At 51.1% G+C, this 18443-nt stretch overlaps 1 protein-coding gene across 2 annotated transcripts in view; it reads left to right on the top strand.

Moving 5' to 3' along the window:
• Window positions 1-937: 937 nt before the first annotated feature.
• Window positions 938-18443, top strand: part of LOC144671765 (phospholipase D2-like) — a 93770-nt gene continuing 76264 nt past the window's right edge. The window contains exons 1-2 of one of the 2 annotated variants that reach the window (XM_078533784.1): window positions 938-1199; window positions 15629-15684. The gene's annotated coding sequence lies outside the window, so the exon portion shown is untranslated. The remainder of the gene's footprint in view (window positions 1200-15628; window positions 15685-18443) is intronic. The other variant, XM_078533785.1, reaches the window with a different exon arrangement.

Genomic DNA, 18443 nt, shown 5'->3' with positions numbered 1-18443 from the left:
ACAGGAGATTACAGTTCAGTTTTTGCATTGCGTCTCTTTCTTTGAAGTGTGCCTGTCTGAAGTAGGGCTTGACACCTTTTCAGGTGTGACATGCTGTTCTCTCTAGACTAGCTGGTCCAGTGTAATCCACATAGGAATTTTCCAGCAAGTGGTTACTTTACAGTCCCAGCCAGCTTTTGCTTGTAGGTTCATTTGTTTAAAAAACACAGGTCTTACTTAAAAGCTCAATATGTCCGTAAGTAATTTGGGGGTAGGATCATGACAGCTGCTTCTTGAACCACTGTGGTACAGAGGGCACTGAGAGATGGGGCAGAAAGCTTGGCTGATGGGATTTTGAGCAAATTCAGGAAGAGAGGCGTGAGGGTAAAGAAAGGATGTACTTCCATTGGAGGTGGTTCAGCGAAGGTTCACTGGATTGGTCCCTGAGATGAGGGGGGTTGCCCTGTGCTGAGAAGCTGAGTAAATTGGGTTTTTATTCTCTGGAGTTTAGAGGAATGAGAGGCGTCCGAGATTCTGAAGGGGCTGGACAGGGGAGGCACCCAGAGGTTGTCCAGGGCCAGGGTTTACCACCCAATAAGCAACACAAAAGCAGACGAGCCTGGCCATTGTCACTGGGAGTTTGTGGGATCTTGCTGTGCAAAAGTTGCCTGTCGCGTTACAGAGATCACTAGCACTTCCACAAAAGATAAGAGGGCTTTGTTGAGCTGGAGGGGGCGGCGCTCTGTTGTCGGGAAAGGTGCTATAGTGTCACGCTGACGCTGTAAATACTCCCAAGTAAACTCGGCTTTCAACTCATTGACAGTGCTCCAATAATCCCCACAAATCGAATTTCTCTGCCTACTTCAGTCCCCCTCCCAAGCAGACTGTGTCTCTTTAAATCTCTCACCGTCCGCCCAGTGGATAGATGCAGGCGTGTCCTGCTTTACTGGCTGTAGCGGAGGTGCAGCTATTTTGGGGGCAGTTTGCGCTCTGTTGGCCGCCAGATCTCAGTTCAGGCTCTGCACACCCAGCTCGCTGGAGTCTTTGTGATTCAGGCGCAGCCAGCATTCAAAGGACTTCCTGCTCCTCCGGAGGGCTAAGTTGGTGCGGCCGGGGGCGGGGGTGCATTAGGAATCTGGAAAGGAATTTGCCTGTCGTTTGCAACTGACTCTCAATCTCCCTGAACAGGAGCCTCCACTTGAGTTCAGCCAGGCGGATGAGTAAGTTACTGAGAAGGTGTTTTTACAAACAATTGTTGACAGTTTTCCCAAGTGTTTGCGATAACCTGAACTCTCTGTGAGGTTAGTGTGTGTTTCTGTCACTATTCAGTAACGCCAATTTGTATTCAGGTTAGCACAACCTAACAACACATCTCTGCCTGACTGACTGAGCAGTATCAGGCATAATGTGACACTGTCCTACAAAAGCTTGGTCAAAGAAGTCGGTTAAAGGAGGGAGAGAGAGGGCGGAGAGAGGTTTAGGGAAGGAATTCCAGAGCTCAGGGCCCCCTCCACCCCAGGCAGCTGAAGGCACGGCCGCCCGGTGGTGGAGCGATGGGGAATCGGTGGGGGAATGTGGAAAGGCCGGGATTGGAAGGGACGCAGAGATCTCGGAGGGTTGTCGGGGCTGGAGGGAGGTTACAGAGATAGGCTGGGACAGGGTGGGTGGGTGAGGCCGTAGAGAGATTTAAAACCAAGCTGTGTCAGGGAGAGAGAGAGAGAGAGAAGGAATCTGCTCTTAATTACACAGGGTCACATGCAATCCAGGTTTGTTGGCAGACTGGGATGGGAGCTGGGGGGGGTGGGCCAGTGGGAGAAGGCTCTCCGCTTTTCTCTGTGCTCTTTTAACCCTTCTGTTGCCGAAGCCCTGCCTGGGGGAGGCAGAAGGGGTGAGGTCGATTTTCTCTGGTAGGCTTTCTTCCCCTCTCTCTCTCTCTCTCTCTCTCCCTCCCTGCTTGTGGAGGGTTAGATATTTACTGAAAGGCTGGATTCCCTCCAGTGCCCTTCCCCTAAGGTAGGCACGCAGTTGTGGATGGGTCTTGGCAGGCTGTTTGCCCGTAGAAAGTACCGCAGGACATTCCCGCCTCTGCCCATCCACAGATGCGGGCGGGAATTTGGCCTGAATGCTGATTAGCAGCAGGGACTCCAAAGGAGCATCTTGCACTTTCTCATTGGCTTGGCTTACCTAGCCCAAGGTGCCAGTATAATCGCTTCCGCCCTTGTGGTTCACTCCCTGCCCTCGCTCGACCAGCTTCTTCGAGGAAGCTGACTGCTACGCGGGTGCTCTTTTCACTGCAGACGTCTGTAAGTAAATAGTCACACTGAAAGTGCAGCGGGATGAGGACCCGCTTGGACTTCAACTCTGCTCCGCCAGCCCGGAATCAATGATGTGTATGGCGGTGGGGGGAAATGCAAAAGCAGTCACTGATGCATTTACCTCCGTCCAGCTTCAACCTGCCTGCTGTTGAAACCCCGGGTGGAATTGTTTAGTGGGCTTTATGGCAGGGCTGTGTGTGGGGTGGGGGGTGGGCATTTAGTCAGGTGAGAGAGAGCGGCAGGTGGGAACCCTACAACCTTCCCGCCTCCAGCCCAGTTAAGTTAATGGCGGCAAGGCCTGGGGAGAGCCTTGCCGCCTCGTGCCAGTTAATGCCCACTTAGGAGCTTCATCCTGCCACTCCTGGTGAGAGCGGAGGGGGAGAGGGGGTTGTTCAGGGGGGGGTCACCGTGCAGGGAGCATGGCAAGTAAACCCATTCGGGCTCTCGGGAAGGGTGGGGTGGGCGGTGCTGTGGGGAGGTGGCGTGGGGGGGGGTGGGGAGTGCCCCTTGTTTAAGGGCACTCAGTGCCTGATCAAAGGGCCTGGCACCAGGAAGCAGGGGTAGGGGGGGGGCCACTGTCCTGTCCTTATCGCCAACCCCAACCCTCTCCCCTGACCCCTCCATGAGCCTCCCTTCCCCAACCCCTCCTCCCTCGAACCCCCACCTCCCCCATTCCAATTCCCCTCTCCCCCTTTACCCACCTTCACCCCCCCCTCTCGTACCCCCTGTCCTTCCCAACACATCATTCCCCCTCTCCTCCCGCCACCCCCCACTTAACTCCCAGATGAAGAAATTCTCCCTCAACTCAGTCCTAAATGGCTTTCCCCTCATCCCTCCCTCCTTCAATAGTGGGGGTTACATCTCCCACCTTCTAATCTGCAGGTAGCGCTCCAGGATCTGTAGGATTTCGAAAGATGTCCATCAATGCACCCACAACCACCTCTTTCAGCACTCTGCGATGTAGACCATCAGGACCCAGGGGTCTATCAGCTCTCAGTCCCATCGATTTCCCCAGCATTACTTTTTCTTTATGAACACTAATCCCTTTCAGTTCCTCTTTCTCACTCGGTTCCTTAGTTTGATATTATTTCTGGGAGATACATCCTCCCCCCGTGAAGACAGACGCAAAGTAATTATTTCGTTTCTCTGCCATTTCTCCATTATAAACTCTCCTGTCCCCGTCTGTAATGGACCCACCTCTGTCTGTGCTATTCTTTCCCTTTTTACACACTTTTATAGAAGCTTTCACGTTCTATTTCTATATTTCTCTCTCGTTTACACTTATATCCTATTCTCCCTTCCTTTCTCAGTTTCTTTGCTGAATTCTAAAATACTCCCAGTCCTCGGGCCTACTTTATGAGCCTCATCCTTTGATCTAATGCAATCTTTGACTTCCTTTGTTAGCCAAGGTTGACTCATCTTTTCCTGCTGGGATTCTGTGCCTTAGAGGAATGTGTACTTGTTGTAAATCATGGATTAATTCTTTGAACACTAGCCTTTGCCGGCCCACTGTCATATACCTTTCGATGTGTTTTCCCAATCCACCAAGCCAACTTGCCCCTCGTACCTTCACCGATTTCTGTTATGTATGGAAGCGGTCAATTGACATTTCCAATTGCCCCTCCCCCTCCCCCTCCCCCGTCCCCCGCCCCCGCCTCAACAGCTTTCTCGTGGGGGAGGCAGTTCCAGATTTCCACACCCCTTTGTGTGATGAAGTGCTCCCCTGACATTATTCCTGGCTCTAATTTTAAGGTTTCGCCCCCTTGTTCTGGACTTCCCCACTATTTTCTCTCCAATGACCCTTCCGAATCCATATCTTGATTATATCTTCTATGCTCCATTGCAAAAACTTGCATTTATATAGCGCCTTTAACGCAGTGAAACATCCCTCGGTGCTTCACAAGAGCGATTACCAGTCAGCATGTCACACCGGGTCACGCAGAGCTATTAGGGCAGGTGACCAAAAGCCAGAGGTCGGTTTTAAGGAATGCCTTAAAGGAGAGGGAGAGGAAGCGAGAGAGAGCGAGAGGTGGAGAGGTTTAGGGAGGGCATTCCAGAGCTTAGGGCCCCCAGGCAGCTGAAGGCCCGGCCGCCCAATGGTGGAGCGATAGAAATCGGGGGATGCTCGAGAGGCCGGAATTGGAGGAGCGCAGAGATCTGGGAGAGATTGTGGGGCTGAAGCGGGTGGGGAGGGGGGTGAGGGTCTGCAGGGAGCCGATTCTGAACCAGAAATGCTGGAGATCATGGAGCTCTGAGTCTAAAGGCTGGTTGCGTGGAGGGAGAATAATGGGCATGTACGTGTTTGTCATTTCGTTGTGAAGTCCTGGGCCACAGAATTGGCTTGAAAAGCAGCTGGGACAGGTGAGCAGAGAGAGCTGGTAGGGTGGGGGTCTGCGCTCAGGAATCACCAAAATCTCGTGGGCCTGGTGGTGTGTTATGGAAGGCTCAGAGTCTGAGTTGCTGTGGTAATATATCCGTGTTGTAGTCCGGAGATACAGATAGTGACAGCAGAGATTCCAATATCCTTTCCATCACATGGCTGACCAGGAATCTCTCCTGCTCTTACTGCCTGCCACTGGTGTGTGTTGGAAGGATTTTCAGGCCGACTCTCCGGCCACATTATTAGTGCACCTTTCTTGGCCATCAAGTCCTGGAGCGGGGCTTGAACCCAGAGCTTCTGGCTCAGAGGCAGAGACACTACCCACTGCGCCACAAGACCTCCCCAGCGGCCAGGGGACACACCACTAATTGAAAAGGCTAACAGAATGGTGGCCTTTATCTCGGGAGTCAGAATACAATGGGATGGAAGTCATGCCACAGTTATACCAAACTTCGAAACCACCGCATCTGGGGTAACTGGGTTCAGTTCTGAGCACTGCACCTCAGGGAGGGTGTATCAGCCTTGAAGGGGTGCAGCACCAATTCACCAGGGTGATACCGGGGTTAAAAAGGGTTAAATTATGAGGGGTTGCACAGGCTGCGCTTGCATCCCCTCGAGAATAGAAGATTAAGGGGTGATCTAATCGAGATTTTTAAGATGATTGAAGGGATATAAATATATATAAAAATGAGATTTGATGGAGGTGTACAAAATGATGACAGGTTTGGATAAGACCAATAGGAAAAGCTGTTCCTATTGGCTGATGGTACAAGGACTGGGAGACACAGATTTAAGATTCTGGAAAAGAGACACGGGGTGGGAGGGGGGGATGTGAGGAAGAACGTTTTTATGCAGCGAGTGGTGATGACCTGGAACTCACTGCCCATGAGGGAGGTGGGAGCGGAGACGATGAGTGATTACAACAGGAAATTGGATGGGGACTTGAGGGAAATAAACTTGCCGGGATAGAGCGGGGGAATGGGACTGACTGGATTGCTCCACAAAGAGCCAGTATGGACTCGATGGGTTGAATGGTCTCCTTCTGTGGCCCGATGAATCTACCACCCTCTGACTGAATGATGTTGTACATTCAGAGAAATAACTTCCTCTACGGTTTCAAAATGGGGGGGTCAATAGATTTTTGTTGGGTGATTGGGAACCAAGATTGGCAAATGGAGCTGAGATACTGATCTAACTTTAATTGAATGGCTGAACAGGCTAGTGGGGCTGAATGGCCTCCTTCTGTTCCTATGAGAGCTGTTTTTATTGTATCTATTTTCTACAGATGATAGTTGAGGGTGAACCTTCTAAAAGCAGCTCTGAGAGATTTTGAACTGCAGGGTAGATTTTGAGAATTGGTGTTGCTTGGGTAGAGGTGTGTGCATTCAGAATGTGAGATGTTAGGTTGAAAATTTTCGTATCTGTGTAGATGAATGCAAACTGGCTCATTATTCCCTTTTCCCCATTCCGCCTTCTGCTCTCACTACATGCCCAGCCCTAAACACAACTTAAAGACCATCCATGAGTTCGTAGACAGCAGCTTCCATCACCCCTGTCTCTCTAACCTCCACCAGTCCTCCGGGACCTTTGCGCTCCTCAAATTCTGGCCTCTTGTGCATCCGCCACCACCTTTGCTTCACTGTTGGCTCCTCTGGAATTCCCTCTCTGAGCCTCTCCGCCTCTCTCTCCTCCTTTAAGACGCTCCTTAAAAATGACCTCCTTGGCCGAGATTTTGGTTGCCTGAGCCTCGTATCTCCTCATGTGTCTCGGGGGTCAAATCTTGTCTAATTACCCATCAATCACCTTGGGATGCTTGTAAATGTAAGTAGTTATTGATAATCGCAAAGGAGGAGAGTTTCCCTGTCATAGTCCTCAACTACTTAGAACAAATGATAATAATTACTGGGTTTGGCTTTCTCTGCTCATTCTTTTAATTAATGGACCAGGATATAAATATACAAGTTTGTCGATGAGAATGAAGACAGAAATCGGGCTGCCACGACTTATCTCAACACCTTTGGGTGAGGAACAGCCAAGGTTCTGCTCCTGACTGTTACGAGCCGAGAACCAATTTGGTGCGGTGAAATGATGAAGGGTTTTGAGAGGGTAACTCTGGAGGAGCAGTTTGCAGTGGCAGGAGGGTCAGTGCCCAGAGGGGGCACAGATTAAATCCAACTGGACAAAGAGCTAGAGGCGAGATGAGTGTTTTTTTTTGCGGAGCGAGTGGTTGTGATCTGGAAGGCGCCGTCTGAAAGGGCAGTGGACTGGTAATCGAGAAACCCGCTGTAACGCTCTGAGTTTGAATCCCACCACAGCAGACGGTTAGATTTTGAATTCAATCAATAAAAATCGGGAGTTAAAAGCCTAATGGTGACCATGAAACCATTGTCGACTGTCATAAAAGCCCACCTGGCTCACTAATGCCCCTTTAGGGAGGGAAATCTGCCCTCCTTACCCTGGTCTGGCCTACATGTGACTCCAGACCCACAGCCATGCAGTTGACTCTTAACTGCCCCCTGAAATGGCCTAACCAGTTCTCAAGGGCAATTAGGGCTGGGCAATAAATGCCGGCCTAATCAGCATCCCATGAATGAATTAAAAAAAAGCAGATTCAATAGGAACTTTCAAAAGGGAATTGGAGAAATCCTTGAAGGGGAAAAATTTGCAGGGCTGTGGTTGGAGGGGGGGGAAAGAGCAGGGGGCAAATGGGATTTTTTAAATAATTCATTCATGGGATGTGAGCGTCGCTGGCTAGGCCAGCATTTATTACCCATCCCTAACTCTTGTCCCAGAGGGGCATTTAAGAGTCAACCACATGGCTGTGGGTCTGGAGTCACAGGTAGGCCAGACCGGGTAAGGACGGCAGATTTCCCTCCCTAAAGGGGCATTAGTGAACCAGGTGGGTTTTTCTGACCAAGAGCTGACACAGGCACGATGGGCCGAATAGCCTCCGGTGCAGCATGAGTGCCTGGAACCAGTTCTCGGGTATAGCTGACGTGCTCTCGATAAGCCTTTTGGCATTGGAAGCTGCAGACAGTATTCCAGGAAGTTTCAGCTCCGTGGAGTTTCTTGCTCGAACTGATCCCAGATACGATTGTGTGTGTGTGTCGGAGTGCGTGGCTCACCTTTGCAGTCGGGTTGACAAGTTGTTTCCTGTACGGGAGCCGTAAACACTGCTTAAATAAAGACTCGGTTGGAACAAAAAATAAAATAAAATCCCAGGTTGGCTTGTGCTGAAAGGGAGGGAGACAGAAGGAGTTGTTTTCCCCGCAGCACTGTATGGTGGATGTGGGAGGGGTGGCCGGGGATTGAGTTAGAATTTCAGCCAGATGGTTACTGTGAGAAGCAAATATCCCCTTAAATAGTTTATCGCTGGTGTATTCTTTTACAGAATTGGCTGCTTGATATTCTGGCCAAACACTTGACCATCCGATCACTGCAAACAAGAGGCCTTTTGTGCCATCGCTAGGCCAAAGCCAAAGCAAATATTTAAGGACATACAAATGAGGAGCAAGAGTAGGTCATTTGGCCTCTCAAGCCTTGCTCTGCCATTCAGTAAGATCATGGCTGAGCCTTAATGACCTTCTGAGAGAGAGAATTCCTCCTCATCTCCGTCTTAAATAGGAGATTTTATTCTTTAACTGTGTCCACCCCCCCACCAGTTCTAGATTCCCCCACGAGGGGAAACATCCTCTCAGCATCCACACTGTCAAGCCCCCCCACCTCAGAATCTCATATGTTTCATTAAGATCATCTCTCATTCCTCTAAATTCCAATGGGTACAGGCCCAACCTGCTCAACCTTTCCTCATAAGACAAACCCCTTCATCTCAGGAATCAGCCCAGTGAACCTTCTCTGAACGGCTTCCAATGCAAGTATGTCCCTCCTTAAGTAAGGAGACCAGAACCATACACAGCGCTCCAGGTGCACTCTCACCAATGCCCTGTACAGTTGTAGCAAGACTTCCCGACTTTATTACAAAGGGAGATGGAGTATAAAAGGCCAACATTCAATTTGCCTTCCTAATCACTCGCTGCAGCTGCATATTAATTTTTTGTGATTCATGTACAAGGACACCCAGATCTCTCTGTGCTGCAGCATTCTGCAGTCTCTCTCCATTTAAATAATATTCTACTTTTATATTCTTCCTGCCAAAATGGACAAGTTCACATTTTCCCACATTATGCTCCATCTGTCATTTTTTTGCCCGCTCACAAGTTTATCTCTTTGCAAACTCTTTGTATCCTCCTCACAACTTGCTTTCCTATCTTCGCATTGTCAGAAATTTGGCTACAATATAGTCGGTCCCTTCATCCAAGTCGTTACTATACCTCGCAAATAATTGAGGCCCCAGCACTGTGGTATTCCACTGGGTACAGTTGGTCATGCTGAAAATGATCCTTTTCTCCCTACTCTTTATCTCAGCCGAACTCTCTATCCATGCTAATATATCACCCCCAACACCATGAGCTCTTATTTTGCGTAGTAACCTTTGATGTGGCACCTTATCAAATGCATTTTGGAAATCCAAGTAGACCACATCTACCGGTTCCCCTTTATCCACCATGCTTATTACATCCTCAAAAAACACTAATAAATTTGTCCAACATGATTTCCCTTTCACAAAACCATGTTGACTCTGCCTGATTGACTTATGATTTTCTGAATGTCTGCTACGACCTCTTGAATAATGGGTTCTATATTATCATGTTGTTGGGTTGGGGAAGGTTCAATAACTCCTGAAGACTGCCATCTGCTCACACTCTAAATTTATTGTAACATATTTACAGTAATGAGAACATTTCCTTACACCAGCTTCTTTCATGCTGCTCTCTCCTAGATGCTCACATCACGAGTATAGGTCACTTCCTTCCATGACACCATAGACTATTATAGTTATTTTTTTTAATGGACTTTGTCTAACATATTCCACTATACTACATCTCCCACCCCCCCCAAGTTTCTGTTCAGAGTTGAACGTTCCTGACATTGCTAGAAGGGCAATGCTTCACTCTCCTCATCTATCTGAACATTTCAGTGTCTTGAAGTTTCATAATGTAGCCTCTTTTTGCTCTTTTACATAAGGGCTGTATTTCTTTCTCATCTCCATGTACTCTTCTTCTTAGCTCTTCTTTCTCCTCCCTCCAGTCCTTTGAGATTCTCACCTTATGTCACACCATAAAGCATTTTGGTGTCTTCACCAGTCTACTGTACCTCATTCTCCTCGCCTTTAGGGAATAAAATATCCTCATTTTTGCTGCTGCTCCTCTGGACAGAGTTCGAACGAGGAGATGGTTTGCGATCACCTGCTTCAGTGTCTTCTTTCATTTCTGATGATTGCCACCTCTCTGGTCTCTGGTTTTCACTCTGTTGCTCAATTGCAGTCAAAGCTCCCCTGCTCCTCCTTACTGTGCCCCGTTCAACTGTAAGATCTTGTGCAGTTTCTCCACTCCAAATCTCGCCTGACCTCTGATCCAAACCTGTTCCCCCTGTCAAAGATCTGATCATGTCCTCGCTCTGTGACGACTGTCAGAGTGCTTCATCTGTTTACTTCAGTACGTTTCCTCTCTTTCTCGTATGTTCATGAAGTCAGTCGGGGACATCACCCTGATTAATGATAATTGATCAAGACACTTGGCACCTCATAACATTCAAGGCTGTGGACCAAGTGCTGGTAAATAGGATTAGGTAGGTAGGTCAGGTGTTTCTCACGAGTCGGTGCAGACTCGATGGGCCGAAGGGCCTCTTCTGCACTGTGTGATTCTGTGCAGATGCCTGCAACTTTTTCAAAGCTCTCCAGCAGAGGCAGAGATTTTTCTATCACCCTTTATTTTGCCACTTGCCACCAGCTATTATTGTGCAGCTGGTTTGGAGTAGGTTCAATAACTCCTGAAGACTGCCAGGGGCAAATGCTCTAACTGAACTGTAAATATGTTACAGTAAAGAGACCACACCCTTACGCTAACTTCTTTTAATGCTGCTTTCCCCTAGACTCTCGGGTCACATGAGTATATGTCACTTTTTTCTCTGGCGTCACAGACTATTACAGTTAACCCTTTACGGGACTTAGCCTAACATACTCCATCATGATGGAGACTTGAGCATTTCCCGATGACAGAAGTTTCCTGCTTTCTGTCTCCCTCCTCTCTTGCACGGAGGTGTTACATTTGCAATTTTCCAATCCGCTGGGCCCCTGTTCCACCAGCTCTCTGGAAGAGCGATCCACTTCTCCTTCCACCATCCCACACCCCCAGCACCTTGGCCCCGCCCCCCCTCTTTCAAATTTTTCCCCTTCAAGTATTTCTCCAATTCCCCTTTTGAAAGTTCCTGTTGAATCTGCTCCCACCGTCCTTTCAGGCAGCGCCTTCCAGATCACAACAACTCCCTGTGGGAATAACAAATCCTTCTCATCTCCCCCTCTGGTTCATTTCCCGATTCTCTTCAATCTGTGTCCCTCTGGTTACCGACCCTCCCGCCATTGGAAACAGTTTCTCCTTATTCACTCTATCCAAACCCCCCATGATTTTGAACGCCTCGATTAAATCTCCCCCTTAACCTTCTCTGCTCCAAGGAGAACAATCCCAGCTTCTCCAGTCTCTCTCCGCATGGACTGAAGTCCCTCATCCCTGGTCCCATTCTGGGTAAATCTCCTCCGCACCCTCTCCCAGGCCTTGGACATCCTTCCTAAAGTGCGGGGCCCAGAACTGGGCACAATTCTCCAACTGAGGCCTAACCAGCGAATTAGCAAAGTTTAGTGTAAGTTCCCTCTGTGGTGTAAAAGGTGTTTCAAAGGGGAAAAACGTAGATGAGTGTTGAAGATGGATGGGAGAGTTGTGTGGCCTGATTCCCGACACAGGCTTTAAGACAGCGTTTGAGTGAGGGGGAGGGAGTAGCAGTGAGAGTGGAAACATATCAGTCTGAGCTACTGACTGGGACATAAACGCTGAAGGGGCTGAGGATCTCAAGCTGATGGTTCTGAATACTCCAGCCTCAGGAGATATCGGTGCCTCAGGGAGTAGTATACTCCCCCCTGAGCACGATACCCAGGTTCCTCTCCGAGTGACAGCACCACACAGTCAGTGCGAGGTGGGCTGGGGGGAGGCCCTGGCTGTAACATATTATTACAGGACTTTTCCACAACCAAAATTCCAAAAGAGCACTGGATGATCTGGTCATTATCTCATTGCTGTTCATGGAATCTTGCTGTGCTCTCCTTCTACCTCTAGCTGACTCTCACACTCTATCTCATTCGCCCTGTCTCTCCGGTTTCCTCCCCCTCTCTCTTGTTCACCCCTTCTGCCTCTCTCTCCCTCTGTCTGTCTGTCTCTTTCTCCCTCCCCCTGCCTGTCTCTCTCTCTCTCTCTCCCTCTCCCTGTCTGTCTCTCACTCTCTCTCTCCCTCCCCCTCCCCCTCTCTGTCTCTCTCTCGCCCTCCCCCTGCCTGTCTCTCGCTCTCTCCCTCTCCCTGTCTGTCTGTCTGTCTCTCTCTCTCTCTCCTTCTCCCTGTCTGTCTCCCTCTCTCTCCCTCCCCATCTGTCTCTGTCTCTCTTTCTCTCTCTCTCTCCCTGTCTGTTTGTCTATCTCTGTCTGTCTGTCTGTCTCTCTCCCTCCCCCTGACTGTCTGTCTCTCTCTACCTCCCCCTCCCCCTCCCCGTCTCTTTCTCTCTCTCTCTCTCCCTCCCCCTGTCTGTCTGTCTCTCTCCCTCCCCCTGTCTGTCTCTCTCTCTCTCTCTCGTTGCCCTTTCCTCGCCCTTTTTCATGTACCCTGAGCTCGAGTTTAACCTGTCGCTGGACTGGGAGCTCTCTCAGCCTGGGCGTCCTCACCTCTGCAGGCTGACTACTGTGAACTGCTGTCAGTCAGGCCTCCATCGAGGGCTGTTTCCCAGGTTAGTCAATCCTTGGCCTGAACAACTCACCCATTCATTATTCAGATCTAATTGGCCGCATTACTAGTCATTGTGAGATGGTATCAGCAGCTTAGCAGCTAGCAGAGAGCACACAGCCTTCAAATCAGTGAGGATCTAGAGATGAGGACCACGAAACTGAAATGGCTGGTTGACTGGACAATGCCATTGTCAGTCGGATTTGCCTTTCACTAAAGATAAAAGCAAAAAAAAACCTGCGGATGCTGGAAATCCAAAACAAAAGCAGAAACAGCCGACGCTGCCAGAGCTGCTGAGTTTTTCCAGGTATTTCTGTGTCTGTTTTCGCCTTTCACTAAGATTTGTTTGCTTAAGACTCAAGCCCACAGGAAGCTCCCATTCACAATAGCTCAGAAGTTCAGAGTTACCCTGGAGACGGACTGTGCAATGCAAACACAGCTGGGAACTGCTTTCCCCAGTTTACTGCAAGGTGCTGGGTTCTTGCAACTCTCTGGAGACCAGTGACTGGCTCTGGGGCGAACTCATGATTTACCTCCTGGACAACTGCCCCTTTCACTACCTCCCGAAGTGCTTGGCAGCCAATGGGTGGCTCCTTTGGAAGTAGAGTCACTGTTTAAGTGTGGGAAAAGTCGCTATTGGCACAGCAAGCTCCCACCAGCAGCGATCATCTCTTTTCTTTTTTCTCAGTCCTGTCGATTTGAGGGATAAATATTGTCCAGGACACTTGGGGAGGGCACCCTTTCCCCACGTGCTTCCCCCCAGCCCTGCCCCCAACTCTTCTTCAAGTCGTAGCCGTCAAATCCTGCCAAGCAGGCTGGGGGATGGGGCCTCACTTTAATATGGTGGCTGAGAGGCAGCACCTCTGACAGTGCAGCACTCCCCTCGGTACTGGCACCGGAGAGGGGAGGGGAAGCGGTCATGGACTCATGTTCAAGTTCTGCAGTGAGAGTTGAACCCAGAAGCTTTGTGGTTTGGTGGCAATAGTGTGACCAACTGAGCCATGGCTGACACGATGGAGAAGAGCTGAGGGCCAAGTAAGCCCACGGTTAGTAAAGCGGGTGGTGACTGACAGGTCGGTTCAGCCTCTCGGTTAAGTTACTCTCAAAGAGAGCACACCGAGGCACGTTAGCTCAGGTCCCGTCTGGAAGCAGGGAATGATTCCCAAATCCATGCTCAAACCTTCCACCAAAGGGTAGGTGGGGACTCTGTGGTGAGGAACCCCCTACGGCAATGAGCTCACGTCGGTACATAACCCCCTGCGCCTGAGTGAGAAAGTCCAGCTGGGGCCTGGGGCGAGGCCGTACCAGGTCCACTGCAGTGCAGCTGCCCTTACCCGAGGAAGGAGATACTTGCCTCCTAGCGGGAGGGCACCACAGGTTCCTGGGGTGAGGGGGGGGGATTACCCCATGAGGAGAGATTGGGTAAACTAGGCCTCTATTCCCAGGAGTTTAAAAGAATGAGAGGCGATCTCATTGAAAGGATTTCATTGAGTGGCACTCGCTGGACTGGCATGTACCCGACCTGTGCCAGGGTAAATTGACGCGTGATGGCTTCGGGCGAGCGCCCCAACGTCATCGCCTGGTTGCGCGATATTTCGGTTGGTGAGCGCGCCCACGGACGATTAACAGGCCCGTTCAGGCCGTTAATGTAATAATTAAACAACAATTTTTCGCTGCCCGTCCAACCTTACGGTTGGCGAAAAGGCCAAGCGGCCTTTGGGTTTTGTGCCCAAACCTGATCCACGGGCGGGGATGAGTCTTCGACCAGTGATTTTTTAAAAAAAAAAATTTTCAAACTAATTTCTAACCTGTCCCAGCCCACGCGACAGTCACAAGAGGGGGGACATGTTATTAACACTCTTCAATTCTTTATTTTTAAAATGCTCCAGTTCCCAGAGGCAGCTCTGTGCCCGACGTGGTGAAATTCCTGGCCAGAGGATTCTGAAGGGGTTTGACAGGGTGGGGGACGCTGAGAGATTGTTTCCCCCTACCTCTGCCCCCGGGCTGGGGAGTTTAGCACACAGGGGAACAGTCTCAGGATAAGGGGGTCGATCATTTAGGGACTGAGATGGGGAGAAATTTCTTCACTCAAAGGGTTGTGAATCTCTGGAATTCTCTACCCCAGAGGGGTTGTGGATGCTCCATCGTTGGATACATTTAAGGCTGCGATCAATAGATTTTTGTTCACCAAAGGGATCGAGGTCAGATGGAGGGACTGGCATTGAGGTAAAAGATCTTGTGTAGCAATGATCTTGTTGAATGGTGAAGCAGGCTTGAGGGGCCGAATGGCCTACTCTGACTCTTAATGTTCCTTGTTGAGTTATTGTGCTGTGTAAAAAATAATTTGTTGGTCTGTTCCTGTGGGGGTGGAGTGCGGGAAGGTGATGTTGTGAGGTGGGCAGGGGAGGGTTGCGCAAGTTCAGGGTAGAATTTTCTCCGAATTTTTTCCACCCTTTGTTCCTCCGCGTTTTGCATTATGAATTTACCTATTGCTCGTCGTTTTATAAACTAATTTGAATGGCCTGTGCACTCATAAAGGGATAATTGTTTGTGTCTGAATTCACCCACCTCTTCCCCTCGCCCACCTCGCCCAAAGCTGGTCCATTCGGGATCCCCCCACCCACCCACCCCAAGGGTGTGTGACCTGGAAGGGATATGCACACAAGGGTCACTGGGGAGGAAGTCCAAAGCTAATAATTCCCGTGCCCGAAGTGAGGCCTCTGGTTAGGCTCTCGGTTCAGCTAGGCCGGAGAGGGGGGATTGTTTGAGGTGGGTTATACCCTCCTCTGGGTCAGCTGTGGATCACAGGTAGAATACTCCCCTTGAGTCGGAAGGTTGTGGGTTCAAGTCCCTCTCCGGAGACTTGCTGAGCAAAGGGAATACACGTGTTGCCAAAAAGTGGTGGGTTTGGGTCGGGTGGAAGTCAAAATGTCCTCAAATCCCTCCAATTCCTGTGTATCGGAGGCGGGTCAAGTACGGGCAGTAAATCCACTCCAAGGAGACGGGTCAGTCATTGGAATCTTTTCAATCGGGAGGCTCCGCGCCGACCACCTTTCTGGTTTTTTTTTAATACCTGTCGACTGGGTTTTCCCCAAGCCTCGGGCAAATTCGACAGGTAAAGAAAGGCTGGTAAGCGGCGTTTTACAGAACTGCTTGTGGGGCAAGAGGAGCAGGAGTATTTTCAACAGAAACGACACCACTCTCCTCCCAACATCACCCACCCCTGCACCCCCTCCCGCCCACAAGAACGGACAAACAATATTTCTGTTTATTATTTGCAGCGCAATAACTTGAGAATAGAAAAAGAAATGAGTTGGAGGAGGCCATTCAGCCCCTCGAGCTACCCGGTAAACCTCTCACTGTGTGAGAAGCGACACTTCTTCCACATCTTCCCTCCTGGGACCTCCTCACCGCCTACTTCGGCAGGCCCTGGACTTTCCCCAAAGGGCAAAAGCACCAGGCCGCACTCGCTGGTGTTTTCCCACCCATTGTGCCTCCCCGTTCCCACACCAGAACCCCCCCCCAGGGTGCCGGAAGCAGAGCTGACATTCCTGGTGCCGGTACTCAGAGCGTGTGCTGCATGGTCAGACTTGCGGAGAGGACCCCTCACAGGTTTCTTTAAAAGTAACCCCACGGTGGTCACTGTTCCAAAGGGAGAGCAAGGGGGAATCCCGTGCCCTGGTATTCACCCTTCAACCTGCGGCGTCAAAACAGGTTCTCCGGTCATTTATCCCGTTGCTGATTGCGGGATCTTGCTGTGCACCGCTTGGCTGCCGCCTTCGCCAGCCCCAGAGCGCGCCACAGCCGGCCGAGCTCTTTTCTTTTTCTCGCACCCGTAAGCTGGGAAGCGCGGCAGCCAAACTGCGCACAGCAAGATCCCACAACCGCAAGCGAGAATGACCCTTTTTGCTTTTTTCCCCTCATTGAACCATGTTGGCTGAGGGATAAATGTTGTCCCCAGGAGATCGCCACCAGCTCCTCCCCACCTCCACTGCTGCCCTTTTTCTCAAAATGGCATCGTGGAACCTTTTCTACCCGCCTGAGAGAGCAGAGGGGGCCTCAGTTGAACGTCCGAGCCAAAAGATGGCCCCCCCCACCCTCCATCAAGAGCTGCCTTACGCATCCTTGGCAGGATGGCATGGATCCAACCTATCCCATCATACCCCCCCCCACCATCTCATCTGTCCCTCCCCCCCTCTGCTCCGTGCCCCTCGCAGTAAAAACAGAAACAAGCCAAGGTGTAAGTTCACCCCTTACATTAAGATGTTGGTTTGGGAATTGGATTGGGACGCGCTCGATTTTTCAGGTGGACATTGGGCACCTAAGGCATTCCCAACATGGCGGATGAGACGCACGCCCGCTGGTGGCGAGAGAGAGGGATCCAGGGGCTGTGACTGAAGCAGGACTGAGGCCCCCTTTACGTTTCCAAACAGGGAGGGCTCAACGCTGGCTTTGAGGCCCCTTGTCCAAAATCGGGCTGCCAAAACGAAGCCGTTTCTGGGCCAGTGGGTTTGGAGATCTGTGTAATGCTTTGTGTCCAAGATAGAAAGACAACGGCACTTGCGTTTATATAGCACCTTTCATGACCTCGGGGCCTCCCAGAGGGTTTTGCAGCCAATGGCGTAGCTTTGAAGTGTGGGCGTTGTTATAATGTGGAAAAAACACCACAGCCAAACAGAGCACGAAACAACCATAACTGCAAAGAGTTGGTCATTTTTTTCTCATTTCAGGAGGTGTGGGTGGATTATTTGTCTGAGTGTCAAGATTACTGATCCCAGTCCTGGCTGCGCTCCATATCCACATTTCCAGGAATTGTTGATAAAGGTCAGGAATCGGAATTCCCGTCCCTCAAGGAGACTGTGGCCAAATAAATGACCCAACCCAATGAGGGCCCCAGCTGGGTCTAGCCAGCAAGCTGGGAAAGACGAACGTTTGCATTTCCATCCTGCCCGTCACACTGAAGTACTTGGGGAAGTGTTGCAATGGCCAATTTGTGCACAGCAAGCTCCCGCAAACCAGCATTCAGTTAATGGCCAGACAACCCGTTTTGGTGGCTGATTGAGTGAATGAATATTGGCCAGGATACCCCGGGGGCCAAGGGGGAGAGAGGGAAGCGGCAGATGTGGAGGAGGGGTGGAGATGGGTGTTGGGAGGGCGGGGGGGGGATGGAGATGGAGATGGGGGGAGGAGATGGAAATGGGTGTGGTGGGAGGGTGGAGATGTGTTGGGGGGGGATGGGTATGGGGTGGGGTGGTGTGGAGATGGACGTGGGGGGGTCGGATGGAGATGGGTGTGTGGGGGATGGAGATGGGTGTGGGGGGGATGGAGATGAGTCTGGGGGGGGTGGAGATGGGTGTGGGGGGGGTGGAGATGGGTGTGGGGGGGAGATGGGTGTGGGGGGGAGATGGGTGTGGGGGGGAGATGGAGATGGGTGTGGGGGGGAGATGGGTGTGGGGGGGAGATGGGTGTGGGGGGGGTGGAGATGGGTGTGGGGGGTGTGGAGATGGGTGTTGGGGGGGTGGAGATGGGTGTGGGGGGTGTGGAGATGGGTGTTGGGGGGGGTGGAGATGGGTGTTGGGGGGGGTGGAGATGGGTGTTGGGGAGGTGGAGATGGGTGTGTGGGGGGGTGGAGATGGGTGTTGGGGGGGTGGAGATGGGTGTGTGGGGGGGGTGGAGATGTGAGTGAGGGGTGTGGAGTTGGGTGTTGGGGGGGTGGAGATGGGTGTGGGGGGGGTGGAGATGGGTGTGTGGGGGGGTGGAGATGGGTGTTGGGGGGGTGGAGATGGGTGTGTGGGGGGGGTGGAGATGTTGAGTGAGGGGTGTGGAGATGGGTGTTGGGGGGGGTGGAGATGGGTGTGGGGGGGGTGGAGATGGGTGTGTGGGGGGGG

Source organism: Cetorhinus maximus, chromosome 34 (assembly GCF_964194155.1).
Source record: "Cetorhinus maximus chromosome 34, sCetMax3.hap1.1, whole genome shotgun sequence".
In the NCBI taxonomy this organism is placed as follows: Eukaryota; Metazoa; Chordata; class Chondrichthyes; order Lamniformes; family Cetorhinidae; genus Cetorhinus; species Cetorhinus maximus.
Note: the sequence above shows the minus strand (reverse complement) of the source record. Positions and strands in the feature narration are given on the sequence as shown.